At 51.1% G+C, this 15,712-nt stretch overlaps 1 long non-coding RNA gene across 1 annotated transcript; it reads left to right on the forward strand.

The window, feature by feature from the left end:
- The first annotated feature begins 6 nt into the window (after positions 1 to 6).
- Positions 7 to 2,182, forward strand: LOC102954458. Its single transcript, XR_445282.3, has 3 exons — positions 7 to 377; positions 1,019 to 1,128; positions 1,531 to 2,182. It is a non-coding gene; the product is annotated as an uncharacterized LOC102954458 (long non-coding RNA).
- Positions 2,183 to 15,712: the final 13,530 nt, after the last annotated feature.

Genomic DNA, 15,712 nt, shown 5'->3' on the forward strand with positions numbered 1-15,712 from the left:
CCTGTCTCGAGTTTGGGCCGTGTGGAGTGGCGCAGAGGCTGGCGACGACGTGTTCCGTTTGGTCGGAACACTCTGGCTCTCTCCTCCGAGTAGTCAGGCTTGCCGAAGTATCGATCACTCAGTGCTCGCCTGATCGGGGCGGAGTGCCTAGCCGAGCGCCGAGTGATCGATGCCGTGGCCCCGCCCCGTCGTGTTTACAAGGCCGTAGGGTAGAAGCGACCCGCAAGTGAGGGATCTTTTCCTGATTTTCGATTCCCACGTGGGTGACGCCTGCGACTTCCTCAGCAAGGATAACTTAGTGTACTAATCAGCTTCGCATCCGCCATTTCATCGAAACCGTACAACTAAGAGGATTCGTTTTCCTAGTTTACAGGGAGGTCAGCCAGTGCCCAGTGAAATAAAGGGGCCGAATCCTTGTACTTTGGGAAAGTCACAGCTCCTAAATTTTTGCATCCACGGCCCGCAGGAGTGAGGAAATCCTGGGTTTCGGTGGGCAGCCAGAATCCTCACCCCTGCCGCCGCGGCCCCGACCCTGAGTGGTGTGGGCATCACTGCGGGTTGTGGTTTGGAGCACACTGCCCGTGGCTTCCAGGGATTCAGGCCTTTTGAAGCATTGTACAGAGGTGGTAGAAAGTCCTGCTCATAGTGGGTCTGGAGTCCGAGGAGGAAAGGGAAGGGAATCATTTCCTGCTATCAAAGAAAAAAGTTACTCATGACAACCGTTAAAGGTGGTAAGGCAGGCTACCTGCTGCTGCAGTGGGGGTCTGTGATAGAGGAGAGAGGTACTGCTGGACTCCAAATATGACAAAGGCAAGTGCAGATTCATAGCCAAGGAGCAGGATCTAGGTCAGTGGATGGGAAATTTTTAAGAGGAAGCGTCAGGGATAAGGGGAATTCTGCTAAACCGACCACCCAGGATTTTTGCTGCCGGCAGGCCAGGGTGATAAGATAGTCAAGGGTAGAGGATAAGAAATCGGGTCAGATACCAAGGGTAGGGGATTTCTGCTTAATCCAACAGGATTCTTGCTAAAACTGGACTCAGCAAGCCAAGGACAGCGCCCAAGGTCAAGGCTTAGTCAGAAAGAGGACTGAGAAGAGCCTTGTCACTGGTCACCAGGGATGTGTCAGGTATTCTCTGGGGCCCTGAGAACTCCTCGATGTTAATTATGTTAACAGTCCTGTTAGGTGGAGATTATAATGTCTTATAGACAAGGAAACTGAGGGTTGCTCAGGGCCAATTCAGCAGATCAGTGGGTTCTAGGTAGTTGGCTAACATTGTGGAAAACATACCAAATGAACTCACCTCCTGCCCTCAAGGGTCTTGCAGGGAAGAGAGATTAACAGATATTTATTGAGCATTGACTACACACCTTGAGCTTTCAAAGCATTTAAAAATACTAAAATCCTAGATTAACTATTATAATTTCCACCCCCCAGTCGAGTGGTGACGGCATTGAATTTTGTCTGAGCCCCGTGTTTCTGGAAAACAGTGAAGGTTGAAGGAATTTCCCTCACCCTTTTGTGTTCCAGAAAACAGCTTGCTGCAAGGAACCCCTTTTCCATGTGACTTCCAGAAGGCTCGTGGATGCTGCCCGTGTTTACCTCCGACAAGGCCGGGCACAGACCCTCCAAATTCCCACTCTTTGCCTCGTAAGTGATTAGCTGAACTGCTTGTCCCCAGTAATCAATCAGAGCAAAATGCTTGTCAGCCAAATTTCGTTAAATTCTCTCCTTCCTCCAGCCCCTGAACTTTGGTCCACGCCCAGCCTAAGCCAGCAGACGGTCCTTCTTGCAAAGAGGACAGAATGTTCTCTGATCCCCTGTCCCGTTATGCTACTCTTTGATCCCACTTTCTAGTTCTTTTCTGCAGCCTATAAAAGAAAAATCTTTTTGCCCAACCCTGATGATGCTCGCAAACCTTATTGATGAGGGAGCGTGGGCCAAGCCAGGGGCAAAGTACAGGCTAACAGCACCCCCTCCACCAGGTGGGATATGTGTGGTATTCCTCCAACACTCCTGCCTGCCCAAGAATAGGGAAAAGGAAAGAAAGCAAGTAGTTAACTGATAGAGATCACAATCTTGCAGGACAGGAATCTCCTTCAGTTTACGGATAACTTCGTAAACTGCAAGAAAAAGGCAATCTTTTCCATAGCCTAATCTCCAGAAACCTATAGATTCTATTTCCTGGAGCCCGAATATCACCCTCATCAAGATGTAAGGGGGTTTAAGTGCTTGCCATGGTGGTGTGGGAAACAAGGCAAATGAAAAATTAAATTCCCTTACTGCCTACAGCCATTAACAAGTCCTTGAAACAGAGTGACCTTCCTCTAGGAGCTCAGCTGCCTTGACGATGATGACACTTTGGTAGGGGCAAAAGAGAATCTTGGCTTAATATTATCCTGACCACCCCCCCCCCCCAGGATCCTGTGAGTCTCCTTAAACACATAAAAATTTCGGGGTGCCTGGGTGGCTCAGTCAATTAAGTGTCCGACTTTGGTTCAGGTCATGATCTCACAGCTCATGAATTTGAACCCCACGTCGGGCTCTGTGCTGACAGCTCAGCACCTGGAGCCTGCTTCGGATTCTGTGTCTCCCTCGCTCTCTGCCCCTCCCCCACTCATACTCTGTCTTTCTCTCTCTCAAAAGTAAATAAAACATTAAAAAAAATTTTTTTTTAATTTCTTTGCAAACCTCCTTTATCTGTACCACCGCCCCCCCCAAAGAAATATGTTAACAGTCATATTCCAGACTTAACGGCCCCTGATACACATCTGAAGGGCCTCATGACTGAGGTTTTACTAAGCAGTAATAAAAGATGTTTTCCTAGGGGCGCCTGGGTGGCGCAGTCGATTAAGCGTCCAACTTCAGCCAGGTCACGATCTCGCGGTCTGTGAGTTCGAGCCCCGCGTCAGGCTCTGGGCTGATGGCTCGGAGCCTGGAGCCTGTTTCCGATTCTGTGTCTCCCTCTCTCTCGGCCCTTCCCCCGTTCATGCTCTGTCTCTCTCTGTCCCAAAAATAAAAAATAAAAGCGTTGAAAAAAAAAAAAAAAAGATGTTTTCCTAGCTAGCCCCTCAAGGTCCTGGAAACCTTGCTTCCAAAATTCCTTAGAGACTTACACTGTCCCTAACCCCCTGCCAACCAGAAGGTATATATATAATGTCACTTTTCACAACCCCAGTGCAGCTCTTTCTGCCCACGGGTCCTGTCCCCGTGCTCTAATAAAATCACCTTTTTGCACCAAAGACGTCTTCAAGAATTCTTTCTCGGCTGTCAGCTCCGAACCCCCGTCGCCCCCAAACCCCGTCATTATGGTCACAGCTTTCTCTCTAGGACAGTAGACCCCTCCCCATTGCCATCTCCTTGCAAATAAGTCTTCCCTTACTATTTCCACTTTTATTTTTTTGTTAGTCAGTGGATGGGCAGAAACCACAGGACCCCGGGCGGGACCCCGGGCCTCTAGGAGCCCAAACAGTCTCCACAGTATAGGTCAAAAGAGATGAGAACGTGGGACCCTCTGATTCTCTTTCATGATGATCAGGAATGCGATTGTGGCCCATAACATCAAGTAGGGAATGCCACCAGATCAGGCAGAGACAAACATCCCTTTTGCCAACTTGTGTTTTCAAAACTGGCTTGTTGAGATGAATTACAGGCGCCAATGAGACGTTTTCATAAAAGAAAAGAACCACAGTCTTTCACCAGGGGGCTTCACTTCCTGTGGTCTCTTTGTCAGTCCCCACCCCTCCCCCCACCTCCCCTCATCCCAGGCAGCCTCGGAATTGGCTGTGAAGCTGACAGAACCAATTGAGTGCCGCAGAAAGGCAGGGAACAAACAAAAGGCACCATTTATGTCCGTGTTTGTGAATTTTCTCCATTTGATCAGCGGCCTGCAATTTAAATATATCCAAGTGTGCTGGGAACATTCGTGGCTTAATGATCAGATTTATTGAAAACACACACATACAAACAAAACTCTAAACGGGAAAACAACATTTAGCTTGGCCACAGAAGAGACATTTGACCCCAGTTGCAGCCGTCGCCTCTATTCCGGAGCCTGTTCCAGGATCCGTATGTGCCAATCTATCGGCACAGGTGCCCCTTCCTGTTCTGTGTCCCCAGGTCCCCCAGGGCAGTGTGGAACTTCTTGAAATACAGGTTCTTGGCCGCCACCCCTGGAGTTTTCCCTGTAGCAATTCTGGAGTCAGGCCCAGGATTCTGCATTTTCACGAGCTTTCCAGACAACTCAGAAGCAGATGATGACTACATTCTGCAAAAGGCAGCTCCGGGGCTCACAGATGTCTGCAACGGTGGGTGAGGCAGGTGGTGGAGGGTTCCAGAAGCTGCATAAAGCTGACCTGAGGGAGAAGCCCAGAGGCTCCTGGCCAGGCTGGGTCCTCTCTCTTGCTGTTGCACAGACCCTCCTCCGCCAGTGCGTCTTTGGATTGCCCGGGCCACAGCCAGCCCAAAGATCCTGCTCAAGACAGACTCAAGCTTTGCTCCCTTACAGACGAAACACCACTACCTTCCCTTCCTCCGCGGGTCCCAGGAGGCTTTTCTCTTAAACCCTTGAAAGCCAAAGGGTTTTGTTTAGTTGCTTTGTTCGTGTTGCAAATAATGCATTTGGGCACATATTCCAAGCGGGCCCTGGGCTAAGTGCTTGCACCAGTCATCCATTAGCACGAATAATGCTGCGTAACAAGCCATCCCCGACCTGAGTAGCTTACAACAGTAAGACAACTGAGCATCTGGATGGTTTGGTCGTCTGAGTCCGACCCCGTTGGTCTGCGTGGGGCTTGCTCGTGTGAAGGTGGCCTCGCTCACATGTCTGCCGGTCAGCTGGCTGTTGGCCGGGGCAATGGAGATAAAGGTACCAGTGGTCACTCATCATGCAGGAGGCTAGCCTGGGGCTTGTTCACGTGACCGTGGCAGGATTCCAAGAGAGGGGAGGGGAACTTTGAGTCTCTTGAGCCTTAGACTCATAAACGGCACAAATCATTTCTATTGCCCCAATCGAGTCACATTGTACTGGCCAAAGTATGTCCTGCGGCGAGACAGATCCCAGGTGGGTGAGCAAAGAGAATCCAGCACTTGGTGAGAGGAACTTTAAGTCCTAGCGCAGGAGGCTCGAGCATGCGTGTGTGTGTGTGTGTGGGGGGGGCATTTCGAGGCAGAAATTCTCTCCTGTTTGAGTCTGTGGGCTTGTGACCTCCTCGGCTGACAGAATAAGGCAGGGGGGACTCTGTGGAACTTTGGGGCTGGGTCACAGACGGCGATCCGGCTTCTGCTTTGTTCACCGGGAACTCGCAGGAGCCTGGGGCTGTTATGTAAGAAATCTGACCACCCCGGGGCCTCGTCTTGGAGTCCTCCCTGCCCAAACACTGGGCACTGGGTGAACAAGCCTCGGGAAGATTCTAGCCCCAGAGATAGGAGCCTTCCCAGCTGACCCCTGGGCATCGTGGAGCACAGACATGCCGTTCCCCACCCCCCAGAACCCACAAGCACCGTATAATGGTTATTGTGTGCTGCTAAGCTCCAGAGTGGCTCAGCCAGATGCTGGGAAGAAGAAGAACAGACACCTTGCCGTGGGGAGAGGGTGTTCCAGGCGCGGAAAACGGCCCGTCAGCAGGAGGGCGGGCAGGGCAGGGGACACTACGGTGGTGGCTTCCGGCAAAGTTCCCAAAGTGTGGGTGCGCCACCTGGGGCGGCCTGCTCTTCCGTCCTGGGTTTGCTGCCTCCGGGCCCAGGGCCCCCTGTTTTTCTACCTCTGGTGCCCAGCAGGCTCCTCAAGCCTGAACGCACAGGGGACCTTGGAGCCCCGGTTCTCTCCTTGCTGTGGGAATTTCAGTCCAGAATGAAAGCAGGGGAGGGAGAAAGCTTGGCTCGCTGGGCTGCAGCCCGAGCTCCGATCCTTCCAGATCCTTCCGTTCCCTGCCACCCTGGCCCCTGCTGCAAAGACACCTCAGCCTGGCATCCTCCGCCCTGCTGGCCCCCAGCCGCGGGTGGTTTCTGGGAGGCGCTCCCAGCCTCGTGTGCTAATCCTTCCAAAGAAGGAGGAGGAAGAAGAGAACAGTGTGTCCTGTCCTCACGCGTAGCCGATTTTCCAAGGGGACTGGGAAGGGGGGACTGTAACACCATCATCATCGTCAGGATTAGGATTGTTCTGGACAATAGCTGCCATTTCTTGAGGGTTAACCTTGAGCCGGGCGCTATATATCATTTTATCTTCACTTGTGGTCCTGAAGATAAAGATACTAAAACTCCAGTTTAAAGCGGAGGAGATGGGAGCTCAGGCAGGAACCTGCCCAAGATCACACAGCCGGTAAAATGTGGAGAAAGATATGGTCCCAGGTAAGTCCGACCTCAAAGCCCACGCTCTTAAACACGGTTGGCGTGCTATCGTACTCATGTCCCAATCCTCTACTCGTGGCTCATTGGAGAAACTGCCAGAAGCTAATTGCTCAGACCGTTGTGTTCCTTAGGAACCACACCAAAGCTCAGGTACCTCGGACCTCCGGGGGGCTTACATCTAGCCGAAGAGCCAGAGGACCTTGGAGTGAAAGTAATCTGTGCTGCCCATCAGTGCAAGGCCACAAATATTTTCCTGAGCCCTCCTATGTGCCAGGCACTGATAGACACCAATGGGGCTGGGGGTAAGGGTACAAAGAGGAAAAAAGCACATTTTATATCCTCAGGGAACTTGGCACTAATAAGGGGAATAAAAATAAGGCCACCAACCCTAGCACATATCATTGCCATCGAATTGTATGCGACATCTTTTGGTTATAAATTACGGAGATCCCATTCAAAGGATCACATTTATTGAATCGTGTGACAGAAAATTCCAAGGATTGATCTCTCCGGCTTCAGGCAAGGCTGGACCCAGGTGCTCGGATGATCTTGCATCAGTGCTTGGCCTCCCTCTTCCTCTGAATTGGTTTTACTTCCAGGCAGACTTTCTTCTTATGACAGCCCCTGACAGCTCCAAATTTACATCCTTGGCAACTCCAGGGAAAACAGAGTGCTTCTTTCCTAAGAATTCTGGCAAAAGGCCCTCAGGAGACTCTCTTTCGTCTGGCTTGACTGTCTGTGCTTTTTGCCCGAGCCCATCACCATGTAAGGTGGATGTGATATTGCGACTGGCCGAGGCTGGGTGTGCTTCCCTTCCTGACTGAGAGTAGAGGTGGGGCAGTTCTGCTCATGGAAGCTGGGGTTCTGTTACTGGAAGAAGGGGAACAGACGCCGGGCAGGCAAAACCCACACATAACCTAAGCCTTGGAGGCACAAAGACCCTTCGTGTGCGTTTTATCCAATACCTTCGTATCATAGATAGGAAAACCGAGAGGACCTTCACATCTCTCTCTGCCACTTGGTGGGGCCCTGATCAATCCCTTCATATCTCTGTGCCTCAGTTTCCTCCTCTCTAACATGGATTAGGATTAGGATCAGGATTAGGATTGTTCTGGACAATAGCTGCCATTTCTTGAGGGTTAACCTTGAGCCGGGCGCTATATATCATTTTATCTTCACTTGTGGTCCTGAAGATAAAGATACTAAAACTCCAGTTTAAAGCGGAGGAGATGGGAGCTCAGGCAGGAACCTGCCCAAGATCTGCCCATTATAACCTGCCGTGGTTATAATGACATCATGGTGTCAACTGGGAGGATGAATTCAAATACATATTGTACCCCACTTAGAACAGTGAAGCATATTAGGTGCTCAATAAACGCTGTTCTTTCTCCCCGTGTCTCTCCCCTCTGGGATCCCTCAGAGTCATTCATCCTGTTCTCTGTGCCTCTGAAGTCCTGCCTTCACCCGTTCGCTACGATCCAGTGTGGTTGTCATTCGTTTTTACTCCCGTGGGGCTTAGCTTCTTCCACTCAACTGAGAGTTCTTCAAGAGCAGGGACCTGTGGATCACCAGCAGCTCTGTGGATCTCTGTTTCCACTGCCCAGCCCCTAGCGGAGCTAAAGACAGATGTGGAGAGGAAATCGATCAATAACCAAAGTCGATGTTGCAGACCGGTTGTTCCATTTAAGTAATGCCGCGTGACGAGCCATCACGGTGTTTAGGGACTTCATAAAACGCTTATTTTGTGCATGACTCTGCAATTTGAGCACAGCTCAGTGGGGCTGGCTTGTCTATGTTCCACTCGGTGTCCACTGAACCTGCTAGAAGGCCAGGAGCTGGGACAACCGGAAAGGCCCCCTCGCACACATCTGGCCCGGGCCGGGAAGACTGACAACTGGGAGGACTCAGCCGGGCAGCAAGGGCTGTGGCTCGCTGGGCATCTCTGTCTATCCGTGTGGTCTGTCTGTGTGGTCTTTTCAACAGGATGGCACCAGGGAGCTGGACTTGTGTCAGCACAAGGCAGCCGGGGTCTGCGCCCTAAGAGAGAGAGAGTACCAGGTGGAAGCTGTATTGCTTTTTTAAAAAACCAAACACTTGATTTTAGAATAGTTTTAGCTTTACAAAAAAAATCGCTGAGATAACACGGTTCCCACGCCCAGTTTCCCACACTAGCTTAGGCTGGCGTGATGCATTTGTTGCAATGAATGAACCAATATGGATCCACGTAACTTTATAACTGAAGCCCGTACTTTATTCAGATTTTCGTAGTTTTTTCACCTGAAGTCACTTTTCTGTCCTAGGATAGAATGTGGTATCCGGGATACCGCATTACCTTTAGCTGTCGTGCGTCCTTAGTGCCTCTTGGCTGTGACGGGTTCTCTTACTTTCCCTGTTTGGATGGCTTTGACAATTTCCAGGAGTGCTAGCGAGGCAGTAGAACGTTGGCAGAATGTCCCTCAGTGGGGCTCTTTCTGATGTTTTTCTCATGATGGGGCTGGGGTGTGGGCTGGGGGGACAAAGACTACAGAGGGGAAGGGCCCTTCTGAACGCATCATATCAAGAGCACGTACCATCAGCACGACCAGTCACTGTCGACGTTGATCTTGACCACTTGTCTGTGGCGGCGTTTGCTAGGTATCCGCACTGTGAAATTACTCGTCCTTTCCTTTCTCTACATGGTACTTTTTGGAAGGAAGTCACCAGCTCTGTGCAGCCTGCACTTAGGGAGTGGGGAGTTACGCTCCATCTCCTCGAGGGCAGAGCATCTGCATAAATTATGTGGAATTCTTCTACATGGGAGATGTGTCTATTCCCCCCCCCCCCCATTTATTTATTTATTTATTTATTTATACCATCGTTGGTTTATATCAGTGTTGACCACGGTTATTTATTTTCTACCTTGGGGTATCATCCAACAGTGTGTTATTTATTTTGTGGCTTGAATTGCTCCAGTTTTGGCCACTGGGAGCTCTTTCAGAAGGGCTTCGTGACCCTTTCCTTCCCCCATCATTCACGGTACGTGTGTGCGTGTGCATGCGCGCGCGCGTGCGCACTCGCGCACTGGCTTACCTTTTCGCACTAGAAGATGTTCCAGGCTCGTTGTGTGTATTCCCTGCCCCGGTGCCAGCATCAGCCATTTCTCCAAGGAGCCGTGTTCCTTTTTTTGGAGAATGGTATTAGAAACCGAGATGTAGGGGCCACGCGGGCTCATTGCTGCTGGGGTGTTAACACCCCTTCTTAACATTGCCTCGGAAGTCATGGGGTTCAGTGCTGTCGTAATCACGGGCCCACTCAGAATCAAGGGCACAGAATAGAAACTCCTCCACCTCTCTGTAGAGGTCTGTCATTGTCACACTGTCTGAGCCGGTGTCACCTTCTTTGGAAAGTACCATCTGTCACAACAGTGACACTGTTGCACGCCCGAGGATTCTCATCTTACTTAAAACATCCTTCATCCCCACTGGGTTTCTATTTGGCTTCAAAGAAACTCTTTCCGTGGTTTGGTTTTGCTCGAAGATGGTTTGCTGTGACAGGGACACACCCTACATAACCCTGGGTCCCCTTGTGAGCCGATCATTGCCTTCTCACTGCTCTCCTCGTCCTTTTGTTGGGATCCAGGAGAACGTCTCAGCTTGCTGCTCTAACGTCTTTCACATACTTATGAAGCTTGCTAATTTCTTTTCTTTTGTCATGTTCTGGCTCGCAGCGTTGTTACAGCAGCAGAGACATTTACGGATTACCAGTACGCAGGTGCACCCCCACATTTCCTGGTCCCCTTGCCAGCAGGCAGGGCCACGTGACTATCCGTGGCCAATGGGGCTGTGCGCGGAAGATTTGAAACCTGTGAGCGACGGTCCAGCTCTGTCATTTCCTGTTAGGAGATGGCATGACTCCCTCTGCTGAGACTCTCACTGCGTGGGGGGCCCTCTGTCACCCCACATTGGTTATGCTATGTTAGGTCGTTGAGCTCTTGGGATCAACTATTCTTGCTGTATTGCCTAATCTTTCTTGACTAATACACCTTTTAAATAGGGTGAGTGATACTGGATTTTTCATTTACATAATGAGGCAAAATTTACCCAAAAAAGTGCTTCAAGGAAAAATAGGTGAATAGTCAGACATGGTGTAAATCCTCGGGGCCAAAACGCAAATGAGTAGCATTTGGGAAAATACTGCCACTGTGTTTTTGTCTTGCCGTCGGCATGGGAACTCTGGTCTTTACTGGAATTGGCCAGAAGATAAATTTGTTCATTCCCATTTGTTCCCTGTCCGTCCTGTGACTTAAATAACAACCACCAAAACCTCTTCATTAAAGCTTATCAGTCAGAGATTACGTGCAAAGATCGGAATTTTTCATCGGATTTTAGAGCCAAATAGCTTGCCTTTGCCTATAGTGTTCTCCAGACATTAATCAAGGGTCTAAACTTGGTGAGAGGGGGCTCTTCAAGTCTCTCTGCTCATGGGGTCCTATTGAAAGGCACAGGCAAATGATAACTGCCTGGCAATGAGAGAACACGCAAGCACGGGGGCCAAGAGGGAAGGTTGGAGTGTCATTCCAACCCAGTGGCCCGAAAGCTGGGCATGTGTGTGCCGATTAGTGAGTAATTGGGCCTTGGCACGGTGATTTGCATGTCGGAAACTGCTAAAATATTCACGTACTTGACTGTGTCTCTTCCAATTAGATATAATAAATGCAGATTTGGGTGACCATATGTTTTCTTTTGATGTAATGGTTTTAACCTTTAAGGGGTGTGTGTGTGTGTGTGTGTGTGTGTGTGTGTGTGTGTAGCTTTCCAGTTCTTCAGGGCTGGACTGATTGGAGGTAAGCTGGTATTTTAAGATTAGCCTATTATTAGAGATTCCTTGGGATTGAAAGAACAGACAGTGTAGCTTTCTAGTGTGAATCCTCTTTTCTTCCTCCCTTCCTTCCTCTCTTCCTTCCTTCCTCCTTCCAACCTTTCTTCCTTCCCTCCCTCCTTCCCTCCTTCCTTTCTCCCTTTCTCTCTCAAGTAGACTCATTTCTCTAAGCCTCACTTTGCTCCTCTGTAAAATGGGGCTAATAATAACACGTACGAGAATTTTTGAGGAATAAAGAAGATACTACCTATGAGCCATTTGGCACAGTGTTTGGCACATGGGGAGTGTTCGGTAGATGACAGCTGTTATTATTATTATTATTGGCTGTTTGTCTTTAGTGGGTTACTTAGCCTTGCTGAACCTCAGTTTCTCCATCTGAAAAAATGGGCTCATTCCATTCCTTACATGAGATTATTGTGATGTGTGGTGATCGGTAGATATTATTTTTACTATATGCTCAGTGAATGCGTGAATAAATGAATGAATGAATTCTGGGATGCATCGTGTATTAGGCAGGGTAGGATTTTTACAGTATAAACTTCCCCCAGGGGTGCCTGGGTGGCTCAGTCGGTTAAGCGTCCGACTTCGGCTCAGGTCATGATCCCGCGGTCCGTGAGTTCGGGCCCCGTGTCGGGCTCTGTGCTGACAGCTCGGAGCCTGGAGCCTGCTTCAGATTCTGTGTCTCCCTCTTTCTCTGCCCCTCCCCTGCTCATGCTCTGTCTCTGTCTCTCTCAAAAATAAATAAGTGTTAAAAAAAAGATTTTAATAAAAAAAAAAAAAACTTCCCCCAAGTTTCGGCCTGAAACAGTAAGTTTATTTCTCTCTCTCACCTCACCTCAACGCAATGGATACAAATGTCTGCTGCACATACTCATTCAGGGACCTGCTCTCCTTCCAGCCGAGGCCCCACCCTCTGCAGGGGCCTCAAATGGGAGACCCATGGGTGGGAGAGATGGTGGCAGAGCTCACGTAGGCCTGACAACGGTCACTTCTGTTCTGGTTCCAGTCGCCTCTTAGTACAAACCTGGCCGCAAGAAAAGCCGGGGGGCGCCCTCACTGTGCACCCAGGATAGCAAAGGGGATGACTGTGCACCCCGGCCTGAGGTTCCCACAAACCAACTGAGACTCCAAATAATACTGAATGAGTCCTATTCGATGTCATACCGGGTTGACGAGCCAGGGGAAGGTTGGAAGACGGACAGAGGAGAGAAGCACGTGTGGAACAGCAGTGGGGCCCCTGCGTCTCTTTTATGGCTCTGGGTCCTGGACGTTGAAGCCACAAAGTCCCTCCCTCCGTCCTTGGCAGTTCGCTCCTTCGGAATCCATTAGCGAGCTCCGCCGTTGTTTTCCTGATTTCATTAAAAATGCCACCAAGACACATGCTCTGCGGTATGCCACTTCAGTCCTAAGTGGGGCATTTTTGCTAGATGGATCGATTTTTTAAATGACAGCATCTGTTTGCTTGTACACATTTATTTATAATTCTCCCCTTGGCAATTAGAGCTGGGAAATCGGTGAGCGGTAACCAGCTGTTTGCATTAGCTGAGAAGGGAGGCAGTGATTTGATCTGTGAAGGAGCACCAAAGCCCTGGCCAGAAGCAGCCAAAATGGAACAGATGTCCTCAAACACACAATCCCGGGGAGGGCCTTGTAAATCACGTACACCGCCAGCCCAGAGAGACAGCAGCCGAGCTGGGTCAGCCGGAGAAGCCCGTGACAGTGGGTGGCTGCGTCCGGTCCTCTTGGGGACTCAGGGATGTTTGCGGAAGGGCAGAAGCATAGCTGAGGGGGTGGTCCTCGGCGAGCTGGACCTTCAGATGAGTCCCCTTTGTGCCCAGGGTGAAGCCCTATTGCTCCTTTGCCCTCCCTCCCTCCTGCTCTCTTTCTGCCTCCAGCCACCCTGGCTCCTTGTGGCTCCTTGCTGCTCCTAGAACATGCCAGGTGCCCCCCCCCCCCCAGCCTCCTCAGGGCCTCTGAGGCTCTGGCTTCCCCAGCCTGGAGCTCTCCTTCTCTGGGCTTTTCTCCACTGGCCTCTGTCACATCCTTCCAGCCTATGTGTCCGTGTTACCGCTCAGCACCTACCACAGATGCCCCCGACATTCGATGGTCCAGCTTAGGACTTTTCAACTTTACTCAGGTACGAAAGCGATACGGATTTAGTAGAAACTATACTTGGAGTTTTCAGCGTGGATCTTACCCCCCCTCCCCCCCCCCCGCTGGTGACATGCAGGGCGCACCCTCGTGTGACACTAGGCAGGGGCAGTCAGTCACGCGATCTCTAGGGTCAACCACCTGTACTCACGACCATCCTGTACCCATACGACCATTCTGTTTGTCACTTTCAAACTTTATTCATGGGGTGCCTGGGTGGCTTGGTTGGTTCAGCGTCCGACTTTGGCTCAGGTCGTGATCTCACCAGTCGTGGGTTCGAGCCCCGCATCGGGCTCTGTGTTGACGGCTTGGAGCCTGCTTAGGATTCTGCTTCGGATTCTCTTTCTCCCTCTCTCTCCCTGCCCCACCCCCACTTGTGTGGGTGTGTACTCTCTCTCTCTCTCTCTCTCTCTCAAAAATAAATAAACGTTAAAAAAAAAAAGAACCATATTTGATCAATTACAGGAGCTATTCAACGCTTATTTATAAAATGGGCTTTGTGTTGGGTGATTCTGCCCAAGTGTAGGGAGGCTAATGTAAGTATTTCGAGTACATTTAAGGTAGGCTAGGCTGAGTTATGATGTTTGGTAGGTTAGGTTACATTAGGTGCTCATGATTGCAAGGACCTTGTCTGTCTTGTTCACTGCTGAACTGTGCCGGCACACAGTAGGTGCTCAATAGATATCTACTGACTCCATGAGGGGATATTTTACTCTGGGGGGGGGGGGACACTGCACCCTGTTACCCTCCCTGTCTGCAATTCGGGGTGGGGGGACTCACAGAAAGCCCAGGTCACTGAGGGAGACTCCTTGGGGACAGCAGCCCTGTATTCTTGATCTCTGTAGCTCTGGAAGCCGGGTACACAGATAGTGCTCAAGGACTGGTAGTTGAATAAAGAGAGGGCTGAATGACCGGTGACTGTCAACGACGCTCAAGGCAAAAAAAAAAAAAAAAAAAAGACATCATCTAGATTTCCTTCTTTTCTTTACTCGCCCAGCAGCACCTCGCTTGCCAACTCGAGTCTCCAGTTCCTCCAGGAGCACGGTGGCCTGAGTCGCCCCCACCTCCCACCCAGATGACCGCCAACTCCAGACCCGTCCTGGCCGCTACTCTTGCGCCCCCTACAGTTTGTTCTCCGCACAGCAGCCAGCGTGATCAAAAACTGTCGGTCCTGCCGTTCTCCCGCTCACCCCCCTCCCAGAGGGGCTTCTACCCATCGCCGAGGCCGGCCGCTGGGCTCCTGCGCACGGGTCTGGCCCCTCTGCCCTCCGTCGCCACGCTGGGCCACACGGGCCTCCTCGCTTCCTTTGAACATCACTTGGGAGACTTTGCGCTTGGCTCTTTCCTCTTCCGCGATTGGTTCCAAGCTGGCTCCTGTATCTTGCAGGTGTCAATTCAAACGTCACCTCCTCGGAGAGGCCTCCCCTGACCACCCCATCTAATCCAGTAACCAAGGCCATGCTCCCCCCGCCCCCCCCCCAGCAGGAGGAGTGGCCTGAATTCCAGGTGCGGCTGCCCCGTCCCCTCCCCCACCTCTTCCCCGCTGCTTTCCCACCCGAAGCAGCCTCGCATTTTGATACATGACTTTTATCTTTCTTGTTGTTCCTCGTTCTCCAGTTTCCCCTTTTCCTTCTCATCAAAGCAGGCAGCTGTTGCCTCAGGGGAGAAATAGAGCAGAAGGGGAACAAGCACTAGCTCGTAAGTCTTTTTGGCTTTTCTTCTCTTTCAGGAGAACTTTTAGAAAAGCTGCGGGGGATTTGAGGCACCGGAAACATCTTGCAGCCAGAGTGGGGAGCCTGGGGCTCCCTCCGCAGACTGGAGAAGCTTCATCGGGCTGGAGCAGGGGAGGGGCAGGGGCAGGGGAGGGGCAGGGGAAGGGCAGGAGGGGTAGTGCTGCCAGCCCTGAGCAGTAAGTCCTGGACCTTACCTCCCGGCTTCTCCCTGGGGAGGCCGCAAGGCCCTGGGGAAGAGGTTGCCTCTAAGCCCAGAGATCCCAACCCAGGCCCCCTCCAGCTGAATCCTGCCCACAGCTATGTCTGGTTTGGCTCATGCTCTTTCTTTCTTTCTTTCTTTCTTTCTTTCTCTTTCTTTTCTCAGTTAAGGGATTGTATATTTCAAATTTCTCTTGAAACTTCAGACCCACATTTGTCGTTTGTCTCGAAAAAGAGATCTGGCCAGCGTGGTCCCCTGTGCTCCCAGGATGCTGCCCCGCCATGGGCCTGGCATGAACTTCCTGCCCCCCACCCCACCCCCACGCACCCCCTTCTTGCTGCCGGGTCTCAGCCAGTCCACTTGGCTCCTTTTCCTGACTAGCCTAGCCCCTGTGGGCATCTGGGTGCCGGGGCCCCGGAGGATG

The sequence above is a fragment of the Panthera tigris genome, chromosome E3, assembly GCF_018350195.1.
Source record: "Panthera tigris isolate Pti1 chromosome E3, P.tigris_Pti1_mat1.1, whole genome shotgun sequence".
Lineage (NCBI taxonomy): Eukaryota > Metazoa > Chordata > Mammalia > Carnivora > Felidae > Panthera > Panthera tigris.